General features: G+C 34.7%; 1 non-coding gene across 1 annotated transcript; it reads right to left on the bottom strand.

Moving 5' to 3' along the window:
* Positions 1-16,950: 16,950 nt before the first annotated feature.
* On the bottom strand, positions 16,951-17,054 carry LOC112765624 (small nucleolar RNA R71). Its single transcript, XR_003183853.1, has one exon. It is a non-coding gene; the product is annotated as a small nucleolar RNA R71 (small nucleolar RNA).
* Positions 17,055-17,904: the final 850 nt, after the last annotated feature.

Below are 17,904 nucleotides of genomic sequence, written 5' to 3'. Positions count from 1 at the left end.
AAGTCAAATTCGATCTAAAAGAAGATGAATATCCGGGGATCCAAGAGCAAATTCGAAACAGAGGATGGGAAGTTCTAACCAATCCTGAGATAAAGGTTGGAAGAAATATGGTTCAGGAATTCTACTCAAATCTGTGGCTGACAGATAAGCAGAGAATGACTGAAACTGCTTTCCATACTTACAGAACCATGGTCAGAGGGAAAGTTATCTACTTCCATCTGGACAAAATTAGAGAGGTCTTCAAATTGCCTCAACTGCAAGATGATCCTGAATCCTTTAATAGGAGAATGGTGAGAGCAGATAAGGGGTTGGATCAAGTTCTAGAGGACATTTGCCTCCCTGGAACTAAGTGGATAACCAATTCAAAAGGTGTCCCAAACCAATTCAAGAGGGGAGACCTCAAACCAATTTCAAGAGGCTGGCTAGACTTTATTGGGCGCTCCATATTGCCCACTAGCAACCGTTCTGAGGTCACTATCAAGAGAGCAGTAATGATTCATTACATTATGCTTGGAAAAGAAGTGGAGGTTCATCATATGATTGCTTGTAAGATCTACACAATTGCAAATAAGAATTCCACTGAAGCCAAACTGGCTTACCCAAGCTTGATCTCCTTGCTCTGTAAAGAGGCTGGGGTGAAGATGGGAGTAGATGAATTCATACCCATTGAACATCCAATCACCAACCAGTCAATGGAAGGACAAATGCAAGACAACTCTATCAAAAAGAGGGCGCATGAGTTCCTCCCTGAATTTCCTGAAATTGACTACTGGGCCAGCCTAGAAGCATCTATCACTAAGTTGCAAGAAACTATGGAGCAACTCAAGGAAGAACAGCAGAATCAGAACTGCATGCTCTGCAAATTGCTGAAGGAACAAGAGAAGCAGGGGCGTGAACTTCAAGAGTTGAAACGCCAAAAGTTCTCCCCTCAAGTTGAGGGAGCATCCACTTCTCAAAATCAAGGTTGTTGAATCCTAACTCTGTGATAACTTCTATCATTAGGAGCTTATTTAAATTTTTGTTTTCTATTACTACTAGTCTTATCTTATATCTATTTCTGAGTCTTGTTCTTAATTCATGATTAATAAAATTTAGAGTTCATGTCTTAAAGCTATGAATGTCCTATGAATCCATCACCTCTCTTAAATGAAAAGTGCTTTAATCACAAAAGAACAAGAAGTACAGGATTTCGAATTCATCTTTGAAACTAGTTGAGTTAGTTTGATGTGGTGACAATACTTTTTGTTTTCTGAATGAATGCTTGAACAGTGCATATGTCTTTTGAATTTGTTGTTTTAAGAATGTTAAAATTGTTGGCTCTTGAAAGAATTATGGGAAAGGAGAACTGTTATTGAGGATCTGAAAAATCATCAAATTGATTCTTGAAGCAAGAAAAAGCAGTGAATACAAAAAAAAAACAAAAAAAAGAAAAGAAAGAGAAAAAGGAAAAGAAAGAAATAAAGTTGTGATCCAAGGCAAAAAGAGTGTGCTTAAGAACCTTGGACACCTCTAATTGGGGACTCTAGCAAAGCTGAGTCACAATCTGAAAAGGTTCACCCAATTATGTGTCTGTGGCATGTATGTATCCGGTGGTAATACTGGAAGACAGAGTGCTTTGGGCCACAGCCAAGACTCATAAAGTAGCTATGTTCAAGAATCATCATACTTAACTAGAAGAATCAATAACACTATCTGAGTTCTGAGTCCCTATGGATGCCAATCATTCTAAACTTCAAAGGATAAAGTGAGATGCCAAAACTGTTCAGAAGCAAAAAGCCACTAGCCCCGCTCATCTAATTGGAGCTAAGTTTCTTTGATATTTTGGAGTCTATAGTATATTCTCTTCTTTTTATTCTATTTTGATTTTCAGTTGCTTGGGGACAAGCAACAATTTAAGTTTGGTGTTGTGATGAGCGGATAATTTATACGCTTTTTCGCATTGTTTTTAGTATGTTTTTAGTATGCTTTAGTTAGTTTTTATTACATTTTTATTAGTTTTTAGTTAAAATTCACTTTTCTGGGCTTTACTATGAGTTTGTGTGTTTTTCTATGATTTCAGGTATTTTCTGGCTGAAATTGAGAGTCCTGAGCAAAAATCTGATTCAGAGGCTGAAAAGGACTGCAGATGCTATTGGATTCTGGCCTCCCTGCACTCGAAGTGGATTTTCTGGAGCTAGAGAAGTCTAATTGGCGCGCTCTCAACGGCGTTGGAAAGTAGACATCCTGGGCTTTCCAGTAATGTATAATAGTCCATACTTTGCCCAAGATTTGATGGCCCAAATTGGCGTTGCAAATCAGCTTCAGAATTCCCGGCGTTTAACGCCGGAACTGGCATAAGAATTGGAGTTAAACGCCCAAACTGGCATACAAGCTGGCGTTTAAATCCAGAAAAAGTCTCTACACATAAAAGCTTCAATGCTCAGTCCAAGCACACACCAAGTGGACCCCGGAAGTGGATTTTTACGTCATTTACTCATTTCTGTATACCCTAGGTTATTAGTTCACTATTAATAGGATCTTTTGATATTGTATCTGTACCTCATGACATTTTACACGTTTCTCATTGTATTTTCTACAGCATGAGTCCCTAAACCCCATGGTTAGGGGTGAGGAGCTCTGCTGTGTCTTGATGGATTAATGCAATTACTACTGTTTTTCATTCAATCACGCTTGCTTCTATTCTAAGATATCACTTGTTCTTCAACCTGATGAATGTGATGATCCGTGACACTCATCATCATTCTCGCCTATGAACATGTGCCTGACAATCACCTCCGTTCTACTTTAGATTGAGTGAATATCTCTTGGATTCCTTAATCAGAATCTTCGTGGTATAAGCTAGAATTGATGGCGGCATTCAAGAGAATCCGGAAGGTCTAAACCTTGTCTGTGGTATTCTGAGTAGGATTCAAGGATTGAATGGCTGTGACGAGCTTCAAACTCCTGAGGGCTGGGCATTAGTGACAGACGCAAAAGAATCACTGGATTCTATTCCAACCCGATTGAGAACCGACAGATGATTAGCCGTGCTGTGACAGAGCGCGTTGAACATTTTCACTGAGAGGATGGGAGGTAACCATTGACAACGGTGAAACCCTACATACAGCTTGCCATGGAAGGAGTCTTGCATGCCTGAAGAAGAAGACAGTAGGAAAGCAGAGATTCAGAAGATAGAGCATCTCCAAAACCTCAACCTGTTCTTTATTACTGCAAAACAAGTACTATTTTCATGTTCTTTTACTTTTTACAATCAACCCTAAAAATTATTGATATCCTGACTAAGAGTTACAAGATAACCATAGCTTGCTTCAAGCCAACAATCTCCATGGGATCGACCCTTACTCACGTAAGGTATTACTTGGACGATCCAGTGCACTTGCTGGTTAGTTGTGCGGAATTGCAAAAGTGTGATTGCAATTTCGTGCACCAGAGGGGGTAGTAGTAGCAATAGGTGGCGGTCTCCCATTGGTCGGAGCAGTCGTTTCGGATGATGACCCAACGAGAGAGTATGGATCCGCATGCAAGTTAAGGTGCTGACCAGTAGAAAGCCTAGGCCTCCCCTTTCGGCCTCGGCCACGGCCACGACCACAACCACGACCGCGATCTCCGTCTCTACCAATCATATCCTATAGACATTAAAATAAGCAAGTTATTATCCATACTAGTTAAAGTAAAATACAATTAAAGTAAAATCAGCTAGTAGTGTCATCAGCTAGTAGTAAAATGCTTTTACAGATTTGAATTCAATAAAGAGTAGGAAGAGTAAGAAGAGTAGGAAGAAATATGCATGTGAAGGAAGAGTAGGAAGATGAGAGAAAAATGCATGCTTCAAAGTTTAAAGGAATCAATGGCTGCAGAATTTTTTACAGCATATACTAACCCTGCACTGCCAGCTCATTGAAGCAGCAGCAGCAAGAGGAGTATTGGCAAATATAATTCCTCATACTTAACAAAGAAACAGAAAACTAAATATTCTTTCAATATTGATGATTCCTCATACTTTACAAAGAAGTAGAAAACTAACTAAGCTCCAAGAAGCTAAACCAGAAAATAGAATCAGCTAGTAATAAAATAATCAATAACCGAATTTTAAATTCCAACAAACTTAAAACTAGCTAACAAGAAATCAAGCAAGCAATCAACACATGAAGAATAAGCAGAAGTTGGCAATTGCTAATACCTGAGCTGAAATTACAGCAAGCAGTAATTGAAGAAATGAAAAGAGTAGTGTACCTGGTCATAGGAAACCCTAACTTTGCAGCACCAGAGAGAGGGAATCTTTTAAGAAAGCTGCTTCAAATGTATATGCTGTTGTTAGAAAATCAAAATATAAAGTTAGAAACAGGGAATCATTGCAATCTATAGATATAACTCTAAATGTTTGAGAAAAAAATGGAAGTCACGTTAAAATACTATATAAACTATAAGGTATTGAAACAATACAATTACTATTATTTTACCCGTTATAGGTGAGACAATACTATTACTATTATTTTATCTTCATAGAATATCATTTATGTTTGAATAGATAGAGTAAGCAAGGGACTCTGCCCTATTGTATATTGCCAAGAACCATGCCTATCCCAAAAATATTTTATTAGTTTTATAAAATTGAATTTTGTTTATAATGGCATGCATGTGCAGCTCTCTTGTTCTCAACACTGGCTGCCTTGTATTATATATATTGCTATTATAGAAAGAAAGGGGAAGATCAACAAAGAGTTGAAACTTTTTTGAAGGATTATGAGGCATTAAACCTAACCAGATTTTCTTATGCTGATATCAAGAGAATTACTAAGCAGTTTAAGGATAAGTTAGGTGAAGGAGCTCATGGAGCTGTCTACAAAGGTCAATTATTCAATCAAATTCTTGTTGCTGTCAAGATTCTCAATAATGCAGACGAAGATGGGACGGAGTTCATAAATGAAGTAGGAATTATGGCCAAAATCCACCATGTCAATGTGGTTCGCTTGCTTGGATATTGTGCTAATGGATCTCACCGTGCTTTAGTTTATTAAATGCATAAATAGATTAACTTATATATAAAATTAAAGAAACACATTATATAATTGATCAAGGTAAATAGACTAACTTATATATAAAATTAAATAAAATCAAAACTCGAGCCATGACATTCATTTGAAAACTTTTAATGATCAACAAATGAGTTAGCAATATTTATTTGTAATAAGATATAACTGGAAGAAAGATGATAGTATGTGTTCCTAAATGTCCTTCCATTTCTATACATCCAAAGTAAAAGTACATGATAATAATAACAAAGGTGACAACTTCCACTTTTATAAAAATGAAATGGTGTATGTATTTGGCAACAAGAAGAAGGCCAGATATAGCTAGCAGATTCACATGCAGCTGTAAATTCAAATTAGGGTCCAGAAAAACAGTGAAGTCTTATCTCTATCTATCCTTAATTATGGCTTACAAGTAATTAAGAGAACAACAATATACAATAGTGCTTATGATAAATAACTCAACAGTTTGTAGTTATAGTTAACTGAAAAACTGGCTCTCTATAATGGGAAAGGACAAGTGAAAAACATGGCAATTGGAAAAGAAAGGAAGGGTAAAGCAAATGAAGTGCAAAGAATAGAAGAAAAACCAAAAAAAAAAGGCCTGAGACTAAGACAAGTACTACTTTTTTTAAAAATATGGCAATGGCAATAGCAATGGGCATGCACTAAAATATTTATTTTTATTATTATAATAATATGAATACTTTTTTTGTTTAGAAAAAAAGAAAAGAGATAATCAGAAATCACATAAGTATATTGCTAGCTATCCTATTAGTAGTGAATATAAGTAGTGAAACCTCTTTTTGTCTTTACTTTATTATTGCTAGCAATCCTATTAGCTATCACACTCACTACTACTTAACAAATAAATAGTAATGCTGTAATATTGAGTAATGTTGATCCAGTCACGAGGAAGTTGTGAAGTTAGCATTAGTAGTATCACCATAATGTAAAGCCTATACTGATCAGACATAGAAATTAAATCAAAAATTCCATTCAGGCATTTCTCCGAACATGTGGTGTGTAGAGTTCAAAATAGTAAATTTCAGTTCAATCTAAGCAACATTCAACCCAGTAATTTTAGAAAGATACAGCCAACAACAATTTCAATCCAGAAACACAAGTTTTAACAAACATAAGCCTAACCAAAATTTCTAAAAATAGAATTAAAAAGCAGTGAAAATAAAGAAAAGAAAGACAGGGAACAGGGGAAGGGAACCTGCATTGATGAAAGGAGGAAGAAGAACGGAGAGGCGGTGTGGTGGTGGTGATGTCGCGGTGGCACAGAAGGTCGCCGCCGCTGGTGGTTGCTTGTCGGTGCTTGAAGACGCAGACAGAGGGTGACTCCACGAACAGGGGTGTCACACGCAGGAACAAAGAAATGGAGAAATTGGGAAGAAAGAGAAAAAGGAAGAGAGAGAGGGTAGGCGATGGTGGTCGCCGGTGGTGATGTCGGACGGAGGCGGTGTTGAAGAGAAAGCGAATTCAACCAAAGGATACCTAGAATACCTAGCAAAGTCAACCAAAGAATACCTAGCTTGAATTTGGGGAAGTATGCGTTTCTGAACTTTGGAAGCGGGAGTTGACGCGAAAACATGTGTTTTTAGTGATAAAAATTGACGGCCTATTTGTCGATTTTAATTAAAAAAACAACACATACAGCATCTATTTTATAGATTAAATTTACATCGTTTATTCCATTTTAGAAAGTAATCAAGACCGTTCAAATTTATCGACGGCAAAGGTGTCGATATTTTAAATAATAAAATAGACGACATATTCGTCGATTTTAATATAAACAAAACAACACATCTAGCGTCTATTATATAGATTAAATTTAGACCGTTCATTCCATTTTAGAAAGTAATCGAGACTGTTCAAATTTATCGACGGCAAAGTTGTCGATATTTAAAATAATAAAATAGACGCCATATTCGTCGATTTTAATATAAAAAAACAACACATATAGCGTCTATTATATAGATTAAATTTAGACCGTTCATCCCATTTTAGAAAGTAATCTAGACCGTTTAAATTTATCGACGGCAAAATTGTCGATATATAAAATAATAAAATAGATTCCATATTCGTCGATTTTATTTTCGACTTCTAGTTCGCCTATAATATAACGATAATAGGAAAATAAATTAATGCATTATAAAAATATCGACGACTAGGCTGTCGATTTTAATATTTTTATTTTTAATTATTTTTTTTAGTAATATCGACAGCAGGCCGTCGATAATTATCGACGGCAGAAATAGCCATCGATTTTTGGCGTCAAAAAATATGCTTTTTCTTGTAGTGATATAATCTACGTATGTATGTATTACCTATGCAATGAATACATAATTGTTGATTAATACATACATAATATTATCTCATTATGTATTAATACCTAATTATGTATTAACTATGTATTAATTTATAAATACATAGTTAATTATGTGGTAATACTTAATTTTGTATTATCTATTTATGTTTTAATACATAATTATGTATTTATTATCTATTAATTAACATTACATATGTTATGTTTGTATGTATTAATATATATGTAATGTAACACCCTAACTTTTAGCACCTCATAATCGTAATAAAAGCTCAGGCGTTACTTACCTCTAAACCTTTTTATTCTTTATTATTTTTATTTAATATTGAGCCTTCACGAATATGAACCAAAATTTTCACCAAGAAACGAAGAGTCGGTACTCTAAAATTATTTAATCACAAAATTATATATATCCAGTAGTATTATATACATAGACTTACTTAAAGATCCTCAAATACAATTCCTACCCCTCTAAAAATCTAATATAATAAATGACGAGGAAAAAATAAAATCTAACAACTCAACTTGTAAACAGAATCTTCTATGCTCTTGTAGTTCCGCACTAAGCCTTCGCACCTGTAGCTGAAAGGGGTGGAGATAAGGGGTAAGAAATGGGGAGTTCTTAGTAGGGTCGGGGTTAGAAGTTAAGTTCATTATTCAAATTTGAAACTCATATTTTCGTTATAAAAATTTCATGCAAAATGACATTTCATATATTTCACCGCTTACTAAGAAACTATTTTAACCAAAGCTTACCACTGATCCTTCCAGTCATGGCCTTTGGCCTAAATCGAATCAACCCGGTCTACGGTCCAATTCAAACAAATCACCATCAAAACTCAATCACAAAACAGAATCAATCATAGGCACAAACAATGCAAGAGAAACACAAATTAGAGAGCAATTACAGAACATAGATTCCAATCACAAGCACACACAATCATGAAAACATAATCACAACAAGTATGCGCAAACAAGTATGATGCATGTCTAGTCCTATACAGGCTATGAGCTCATGTGTCGGTTTGTTGTCTAATTCTCAACACTGGTCCTAAGATAAGCATTTTGTACTGTCATCCTTATCTCAGCCAACGTCCCCTCCATGAGCGTTACGCATCACCGTCCTCATAGGAGGACTTTTCTTTCGGTTTCCAGTGAGCATTACATATCGCCGTCCTCACTGAGCCGTCCTTATAATATCAAGTGAGCGTTACGTATCGTCGTCCCCAGTAGACACTTGGCACTAAGGCCCAAATAACACTCAATTTCTTTTCAATCTTTGCTCTCTACTCTACTGCGGTAGAGATCCCTTTAATTAATATATTCTTTCATTCCTTTAATTCTTTTGTTCTCTGTTATTTATTGAATTATATTTTCACTTAACTCAACAACCTTTGTCTGAGTTTGGCTTCCAATGTCATAACCTTTGTAAGCAACATCTGTCTTACAGGTGCAATTCTCTTGAGCCGATGTATGCAAACATAACCTTTGTGAGCAACCTCTGTCTTACAAGTGTGACCATCCCCTGGCCTGGAGTGGCCGTGTATCTCTGAAAAATGAATCTCAATGGGCTCACCACCATAACTTTACTTATCTCATTTTCTTTTCGTTCTTTCCTTCTTTCTTTTCTTTCTTATCATTTCACAATATAATTTATCTTCGCATTATTCCCTCGTCTTTCTCTAAGTGTCTTACGGAAAAGAATTATAAAGTACTTTAATTAAGTCTGCGTTCTCTAAAATTTTTAAGATCACTCTGTTTTCCCTTCTCTGACTTATAATAATATTAATAATATCTTTACTAATTAATATTCGTAATAAAATATTAACCATAATATAAATAGAAAAGATTAAATGGTAAATAAATAATATTTATATCTTTTCTTAAAACTTAATATTTTATAAAATTTTATTTTGGAACCCTTGCGTATTTTTATATTTATAAAAATAACATGAGCTTTTATAAAATACCTATTTTACCCCTGAATTTTACTTATTACCCAAAATACCCAAAAACTTATATAATTATAAATTTAACCCTGATCTTTTATCAAATTATATTTTCATATTCAAAAATAATATTTGTGTTGGTGACAACTATTCTTTTCAAAAATACAAACTCTTCTTGTGATCTTTCAAATATATACTTGATTTAAATCCTTTTTCGGTTACAAATTTTTTCACAGCATTTAATTTTAATCTTTCAACCACCAAATCTCATCAATTTTTTCAATATTCAAGCTTAACAACAGCCCTCAAATACATCAAAAATAGTTCAGTCCTTATTGGATCTATAATGGTTGAACTTTAAAGTATCAAAATCAACGAGATTCAACAAAATTTCAAGCACAAAATTACTCAAATTAAAGCAATAATCATCAAACCAACAATCACACATCAAGAATATATTTAATTCATATTAAAATTACTAAAACTCTACCTTCTTACAGAAATTATAACAACAAAAACTCTGGAGAAGCTTTCTGACCGAGCTGTTGAAGAAGAAAACATCAAAAATCATCAGTGCCTCCTAGAATTCCAATTCGCTGAACTCAAAGGAAAAAGGAGCTACGTCATCGTCAATTTCTACCGGGAAAAAGTAACACCAACGTGTAGAGAAGAAGGATACGAACACTTTTATTGGATTATATTTTTTATTAGAGTTACGGATCTCAAAAAATTAAAGTAAAAAAATTTCGAGGGTTTCACTTCCTTTCTCTCTATCCCACGATCATTTCTCTCTCTTTTCTTTCAATATTGGTTCAGTTTCAAAAGGAAAGAATGAATATTAGATGGTAAAGGATAATGAATGGTGACAAGGTATTATTAAGTAAAGGAACATATATCCATTATATATGTATCTATGCATGGAAGCCACCTTGGCTTTCCTTATCTTTCTTTCTTTCTTTACTATATATCTATATATATATAATAACATATATGTGTATATTGATGTGTGAGCATTTTCCTATCTTTTTTTAGTGAATTTACATTTAAATTGTTGAGTTTAATAAAGAATTAATTATCTTTTAGCCAATATGAATGCTACTTTGAGTCTTTTGCAATTTTATTTATTTTAGGTAACATTCAACTGGATTTGATAGAATTTCTGCAGCACAAGAATCAAAGGAGATGGCAGCAAGGACCAACGCGCACGCGTGCCTGACACGTGCGCGTGATTTGGAGCTTTCTATGGCGACGCGTGCGCGTGACTGACGCGTACGCATGATTTGAAGATTTGCTCAGCGACGCGTGCGCGTGACTGATGCATCCGCGTGACTCGCGAAAAAGGCCATCACGCGTACGCGTGACATGCGCCACGTGCAGAAAATGCAGAAACCGCTGGAGGTGATTTCTGGACCCCATTTTAGCACCCAAGTTAGGCACGGATCCAGTGAAGCCCAAGTGGTCCCCACGTTACAAGACGCGGAGTAGTTATTTAATTCTGATTTAAATTTATATTTGAATTTGAAAATAGGAAAAGATATTATCTTAATTTTAGATATTAGATTTTAAATTAATTAGGATTAGTTATAAAAAGGAGAGACTTCTCTTCTACTGGAGAGATTCCATCAGGGGAATTCCATTAGGGAATTCTATACAAATTTACATTCAACATTCCATGAGCAACTAAACCTCCACTGTTAAGGTTAGGAACTCTGTCTATTGTATGGATTGATTCATTTGCTCTTTCTAATTTAATTTATGTTTTGATTTATATTTCAATAATTGTTTTCGTTCTTTATTTTATGAATTTGGCTAGAACCGTGGAACGGAAGTATAACCCATGTTCTAATTGAGTTCTTGTATAACTTGGAAAAGCTCTTTACTTGAACAACAGTTTGAAAACATATTATCTTAAATTTCTAATTGTTTGTATTTAACGAGATACGTGACATATAATCCCCTTATTTTTGGATAATTAGGATTCTTGTGGTATATAAACTGGAATTTGATCATCACCCTCTAATTGGAATTAATTGACCAAGGAATTGGCAGTTAATGAATTTTAGAGGAGACTAGGAAGGTCTAAGGAATTAGGGTCTAGTCACATATAGTTTGCCATGAATTAAATCTTGCATGATTAAAATAGTTAGTAAGAAAAAATCTATCCGGAAAATAGATAACTCCGAAGCCTTAACTATTTTCTCCATATTTTATTCCCAACTTATTTATTTGTCTATCCTTTTGATATTTTGAGTTCGAACTTAAACCTTTTGAACATCCAAACACTCTTTTCTGTTGGCCTAACTAAGCCAATCAATCAATCATTGTTGCTTGATCCATCAATCCTTGTGGAATTGACCCTTACTCACATAAGATATTACTTGGTACGACCCGGTACACTTGCCAGTTAGTTTGTGGGTTGTAAAATACCGCACCAAGTTTTTGGTGCCGTTGCCGGAAATTGACTGTGATTAACAACTATTAGTTGTTTGATTGTTTAAAATAGGCATTTTAATTTTAATTTTATTTAAATACTGTTTTATTATTTTTCAAAAAAAAAATTAAAAAATTTTTCTTGTTTTCTTCCTTTTAGTTCATAACCCTTTCCCCCTGTTGTCTTTTGATTTTATTTATTTATTTATTTATTCTTTCTTTCCGTGCATTTCTTTTCTTTTCTTATTATTAATTTTTAATTTTTATTTTCGTTTTTTTCCAAACTTTCGTTCGTTCTTCATTTATTTTTTTAATTTTATTTTCTTTTATTTTCATTTTATTTCTTTTCATTAATTTTTATCTTTTTTATATTTTATTAGTTTTATTTTATTTTTGTCTTTAAAAAAATTAATAATAATTTAATATTAGTAATTTTTCTTAATTTCTGAAATTAAGTTTGGTGTTTTCTAGTTAGTTTTATTTTAATTTTTTTTGTTTTAATTTTTAGAATTCTATTCTTTCTTCTTTGCTTTTCTATTTGCCACGTGGTGCGTTTAATTCTATTTGGTGTTTTGTGCTAAGGAGAAATAATGGAGAGAGATCACATGGGTTACTACTCACACCCAAGTAGTGATTCATATTATGGTGGATGGAAGAACTATCCAAATTTTGGTTGGCAAAGTCAAAACCAAAGGAACTTCAATACTCCATGTTCCAACTATCAAGAGCCACCACTTCCATATTCATACCAAGAACCATCCTCTTTTTACACTTATCAAGAACCATCATCTCCTTCTTATGCATAGCAAGAGCCACCATCTCCTTATTCATCTCAAATACCATCAGATCTTGAACTCCTCATGAAAGAATTTCTACATGATATAAAGACGAGTGTCAAAAATGTAGAGAATTATGTGCAGACGATGATCAAGAACCAGGAAGATGAACAAGCAAATTCCTTCCCAAGAGATACAATGCAAGATCCTATGAAAGAAAGTGAGGAAACCAATCAAAGGAGTTTATACTCCAGTGAATTAAAGAACTTTCCACCCTCACATATGGAAGAAGAGGAAGATGCACAACCTCCCATGCCCTTGGTAAGCAATGAAGAAGAGATTGAATTAGAAGAAAGCTACCAAGAGGAAGAGGTTCAAATTGAGGAAGCTTGCAAAGAGGTAGAAGAATTCAAAGAAGAACACAAGGGAGTGGAGCTTGCAAGACCTATTCCAAAGCCATCACCATCTAATACAACATTCAAGTGGGTAAAATTCCTATCCTTAACCTTTACTTTCCCACTTGAATATGGGCTACTGGAGACGGATGGTCAACTTAGAGCTCTTTGTGGCATTAAGAGTAAGAGGAAGATGGTTAGTGGCAAGAGTTGGCACACAAGGTTCAATATGGTTGTATGCTCCAAATTGAAGTGCAAGGAGTGGTATAGAGCTCAATTAAATGGGTCTAGAAGGTTGTTTGGATGTTGATAAGCGGATAATTTATACGCTTTTTGGCATTATTTTTAGGTAGTTTTTAGTAGGATCTAGCTACTTTTAGGGATGTTTTTATTAGTTTTTATGCAAAATTTACATTTCTGGACTTTACTATGAGTTTGTGTGTTTTTCTGTAATTTCAGGTATTTTCTGGCTGAAATTGAGGGACCTGAGCAAAAATCTGATAAGAGGCTGACAAAGGACTGCTGATGATGTTAGATTCTGATATCCCTGCACTCGAAATAGATTTTGTAGAGCTATAGAACTCCAAATGGCGCACTTTCAATTGCGTTGAAAAGTAGACATCCAGAGCTTTCCAGCAATATTTAATAGTCCACACTTTATTCGAGTTAAGATGACGCAAACTGGCGTTCAACGCTAGTTCCATGCTGCATTCTGGAGAAAAACGCCAGAAACACGTCACAAACCAGAGTTAAACACCAAAAACACGTTACAACTTGGCGTTTAACCCCAAGAGAAGCCTCTGCACGTGTAAAGCTTAAGCTCAGCCCAAGAACACACCAAAGTGGGCCCTGAAAGTGGATTTCTGCACTAAAACTTATTTCTGTAAACCCTAGTAATTAGTCTAGTATAAATAGGACATTTTACTATTGTATTAGACATCTTTGGTCTCAGTTTTAATCTATTGTTCATCTTAGGAGACTATTGATCATGTTTGGGGGCTGGTCATTCGGCCATGCCTGGACCATCACTTATGTATTTTCAACGGTGGAGTTTCTACACACCATAGATTAAGGTGTGGACCTCTGCTATACCTCGAGTTTTAATGCAAAGTACTACTGTTTTCTATTCAATTCGCGCTTATTCTTGTTCTAAGATATCACTCGTACTTCAACCTGATGGATGTGATGATCCGTGACACTCATCATCATCCGTCCTTATGAACGCGTGCCTGACAACCACTTCCGTTCTACAAGCAAGAGCTAGAGTGTGTATCTCTTGGATTCCTTAATCAGAATCTTCGTGTTATAAGCTAGAATCCATTGGCAGCATTCTTGAGAATCCGGAAAGTCTAAATCTTGTCTATGGTATTCCGAGTAGGATTCAGGGATCGAATGACTGTGATGAGCTTCAAACTCGTGAGTGTTGGGCGTAGTGACAGACGCAAAAGGATCAATGGATCTTATTCCGACATGATCGAGAAGCGACAGATGATTAGCCGTGCTGTGACAGAGCATTTGGACCATTTTCATTGAGAGGATGGGAAGTAGCCATTGATAACAGTGATGCCCTACATACAGCTTGCCATAGAAAGGACTAAGAATGACTGGATGAAGTAGTAGGAAAGCAGAGATTCAGAAGGAACACAGCATCTTCATGCACTTATCTGAAATTTCCACCAATGAATTACACAAGTATCTCTATCTTTATTTTTTGCTTTATTTATTCTTATATTCGAAAACCATTATAAACCATTTGAATCTGCCTAACTGAGATTCACAAGATGACCATAGCTTGCTTCATACCAACAATCTCCGTGGGATTGACCCTTACTCACGTAAGATATTACTTGGACAACCCAGTGCACTTGCTGGTTAGTTGTGCGAAGTTTGACAAAGTGTGATTCCCGTTTGAGAGCTCCAAGTCTTTGGCGCCATTATTGATAATCACAATTTTGTGCACCAAGTTTTTGGTGCCGTTGCCGGGGATTGTTTGAGTTTAGACAACTGACGGTTCATCTTGTTGCTCAGATTAGGTAATTTTCTTTTCAAAAAGTTTTCAAAAATCTTTCAAAAATTTTTTTATTTGTTTTCGTTTTTTGAAAAAAAAAAGAAATTTTCGAAAAATCCCAAAAAATTAATAAAATCATAAAAACCAAAAATATTTTGTGTTTCTTGTTTGAGTCTTGAGTCAATTTTTAAGTTTCAGGTCAATCGCATGTTTTAAAAACTTTTGCATTTTTTGAAAATTCATGCATGTGTTCTTCATGATCTTCAAGTTGTTCTTGACAAGTCTTCTTGTTTGATCTTTAAATTTTCTTGTTTTGTGTTTCTGTTGTTTTTCATATGCATTTTTGCATTCATAGTGTCTAAACATGAAAAATTTCTAAGTTTGGTGTCTTGCATGTTTTTCTTTTCTTGAAAATTTTTCAAAAATAAGTCTTGATGTTCATCTTGATCTTCATAATGTTCTTGGTGTTCATCTTGACATTCATAGTGTTCTTGCATGCATCATTGGTTTTGATCCAAAATTTTCATGTTTTGGGTCATATTTGTGTTTTTCTCTCTCCTCATTAAAAATTCAAAAATAAAAAATATCTTTTCCTTATTTTAATAAAAAATTCGAAATCTTTGGGTTGACTTAGTCAAAAATTTTTTAAAATTAGTTGTTTCTTGTTAGTCAAGTCAAGATTTCAATTTTAAAAGTCTTATCTTTTCAAAACTTTTTCAAAAATCAAATCTTTTTCATTTTTCTTTTATACTTTCGAAAATATTTTTTAATTGATTTTCAAAATCTTTTTCTTATCTTTATTTCATGATTTTTTGAAAACTTTACTAACAATTAATGTAATTGATTCAAAAATTTGAAGTTTGTTACTTTCTTGTTAAGAAAGGTTCAATCTTTGAATTCTAGAATAATATCTTTTAGTTTCTTGTTAGTCAAGTAATCAATTTTAATTTTAAAAATCAAATATTTTTCAAAATATCTTTTCAATCATATCTTTTTAATCATATCTTTTTTCAAATCATATCTTTTTCAAAATTGATTTCAAAAATCTTTTCTAACTTCCTATCTTTTCAAAAATCGATTTTCAAATCTTTTTCAACTAACTAATTGTCGTTTTGTTTGTTTCTTATCTTTTTCAAAACCACCTAACTACTTTTCTCTCTCTAATTTTCGAAAATTCCTCACTCTTTTTCAAAATTCTTTTAATTAACTAATTGTTTCAAATTTTATTTTTAATTTTTCTCTTAATTTTCAAAAATCACTAACTTTTTTTCAAAACAATTTTCAAAAATTCTTTCCTCTCATCTTTTTCTATTTATTTATTCATTTACTAACTCTTCTCTTCATCTAAAAATTCAAACCCTCTCTTCTCCTCTGTGTTCGAATTTTTCTCATTCTTCTTCTATTATTTTCTTCTTGTACTCACATAAAGGAATCTCTATACTGTGACATAGAGGATTCCTCTTCTTTTCTGTTCTCTTCTTTTTCATATGAGCAGAAGCAAGGACGAGGACATTATTGTTGAAGCAAATCCTGAACCTGAAAGGACTCTGAAGAAGAAACTAAGAGAAGCTAAAGCACAACAATTCAGAGAAAACATTACAGAGAATCTTGAAAAAGAAAGGGACATGGCCGAACCCAATAACAATGGTGGAGGCGCAAGGAGGATGCTTGGAGATTATACTACACCTACTTCCAATTTTTATGGAAGAAGCATCTCAATCCCTGCCATTGGAGCAAACAATTTTGAGCTGAAGCCTCAACTAGTTGCTCTAATGCAACAGAACTGCACGTTCCATGGACTTCCATCAGACGATCCCTATCTATTTTTAACTGAATTCTTCTAGATCTGTGATACTGTTAAGACTAATAGAATAGATCCTGAAGTCTACAGGCTTATGCTTTTCCCCTTTGCTGTAAGAGATAGAGCTAGAACATGGTTGGACTCACAACCTAAAGATAGCCTGGACTCTTGGGATAAGCTGGTCATGGCCTTCCTGGCCAAGTTTTTTCCTCCTCAAAAGCTGAGCAAGCTTAGAGTGGATGTTCAGACCTTCAAGCAAAAAGATGGTGAATTCCTCTATGAAGCTTGGGAAAGATACAAGTAGTTGACCAAAAAGTGTCCTTCTGGCATGCTTTCAGAGTGGACCATTTTAGATATATTCTATGATGGTCTATCTGAGCTTTCTAAGATGTCACTGGACCATTTTTCAGGTAGATCCATTCACCTAAAGAAAAAGCCTGCAGAAGCTCAAGAACTCATTGACATGGTTGTAAATAACCAATTCATGTACACCTCTGAGAGGAATCCTGTGAGTAATGGGACGCCTCAGAAAAGGGGAGTTCTTGAAATTGATGCTCTGAATGCCATATTGCCTCAGAACAAAATATTGACTCAGCAAGTCAACATGATTTCTCAGAGTCTGAATGGATGGAAAAATGCATCCAACAGTACTAAAGAGGCATCTTCTAAAGAAGAAGCTTATGATCCTGAGAATGCTGCAATGGTAGAGGTGAATTACATGGGTGAACCTTATAGAAACACCTATAATTCCTCATGGAGAAATCATCTAAATTTCTCATGGAAGGATCAACAAAAGCCTCAACAAGGCTTTAATAATGGTGGAAGAAACAGGTTTAGCAATAGCAAGCCTTTTCCATCATCTTCTCAGCAACAGACAGAGAATTCTGAGCAGAGCCCCTCTAGCTTAGCAAACATAGTCTCTGATCTATCTAAGGCCACTTTAAGTTTCATGAGTGAAACAAGGTCCTCCATTAGAAATTTGGAGGCACAAGTGGGTCAGCTGAGTAAGAAAATCACTGAAACCCCTCCTAGTACTCTCCCAAGTAATACAAAAGAGAATCCAAAAGGAGAGTGCAAAGCCATTGATATAATCAATATGGCCGAATGCACAAAGGAGGAGAAGGACGTGAACCCCAATGAGGAAGACCTCCTGGGATGTCCTCTGAACAAAAAGGAGTTC

The sequence above is a fragment of the Arachis hypogaea genome, chromosome 2 (assembly GCF_003086295.3).
Source record: "Arachis hypogaea cultivar Tifrunner chromosome 2, arahy.Tifrunner.gnm2.J5K5, whole genome shotgun sequence".
Classification (NCBI taxonomy): Eukaryota; Viridiplantae; Streptophyta; class Magnoliopsida; order Fabales; family Fabaceae; genus Arachis; species Arachis hypogaea.
Note: the sequence above shows the minus strand (reverse complement) of the source record. Positions and strands in the feature narration are given on the sequence as shown.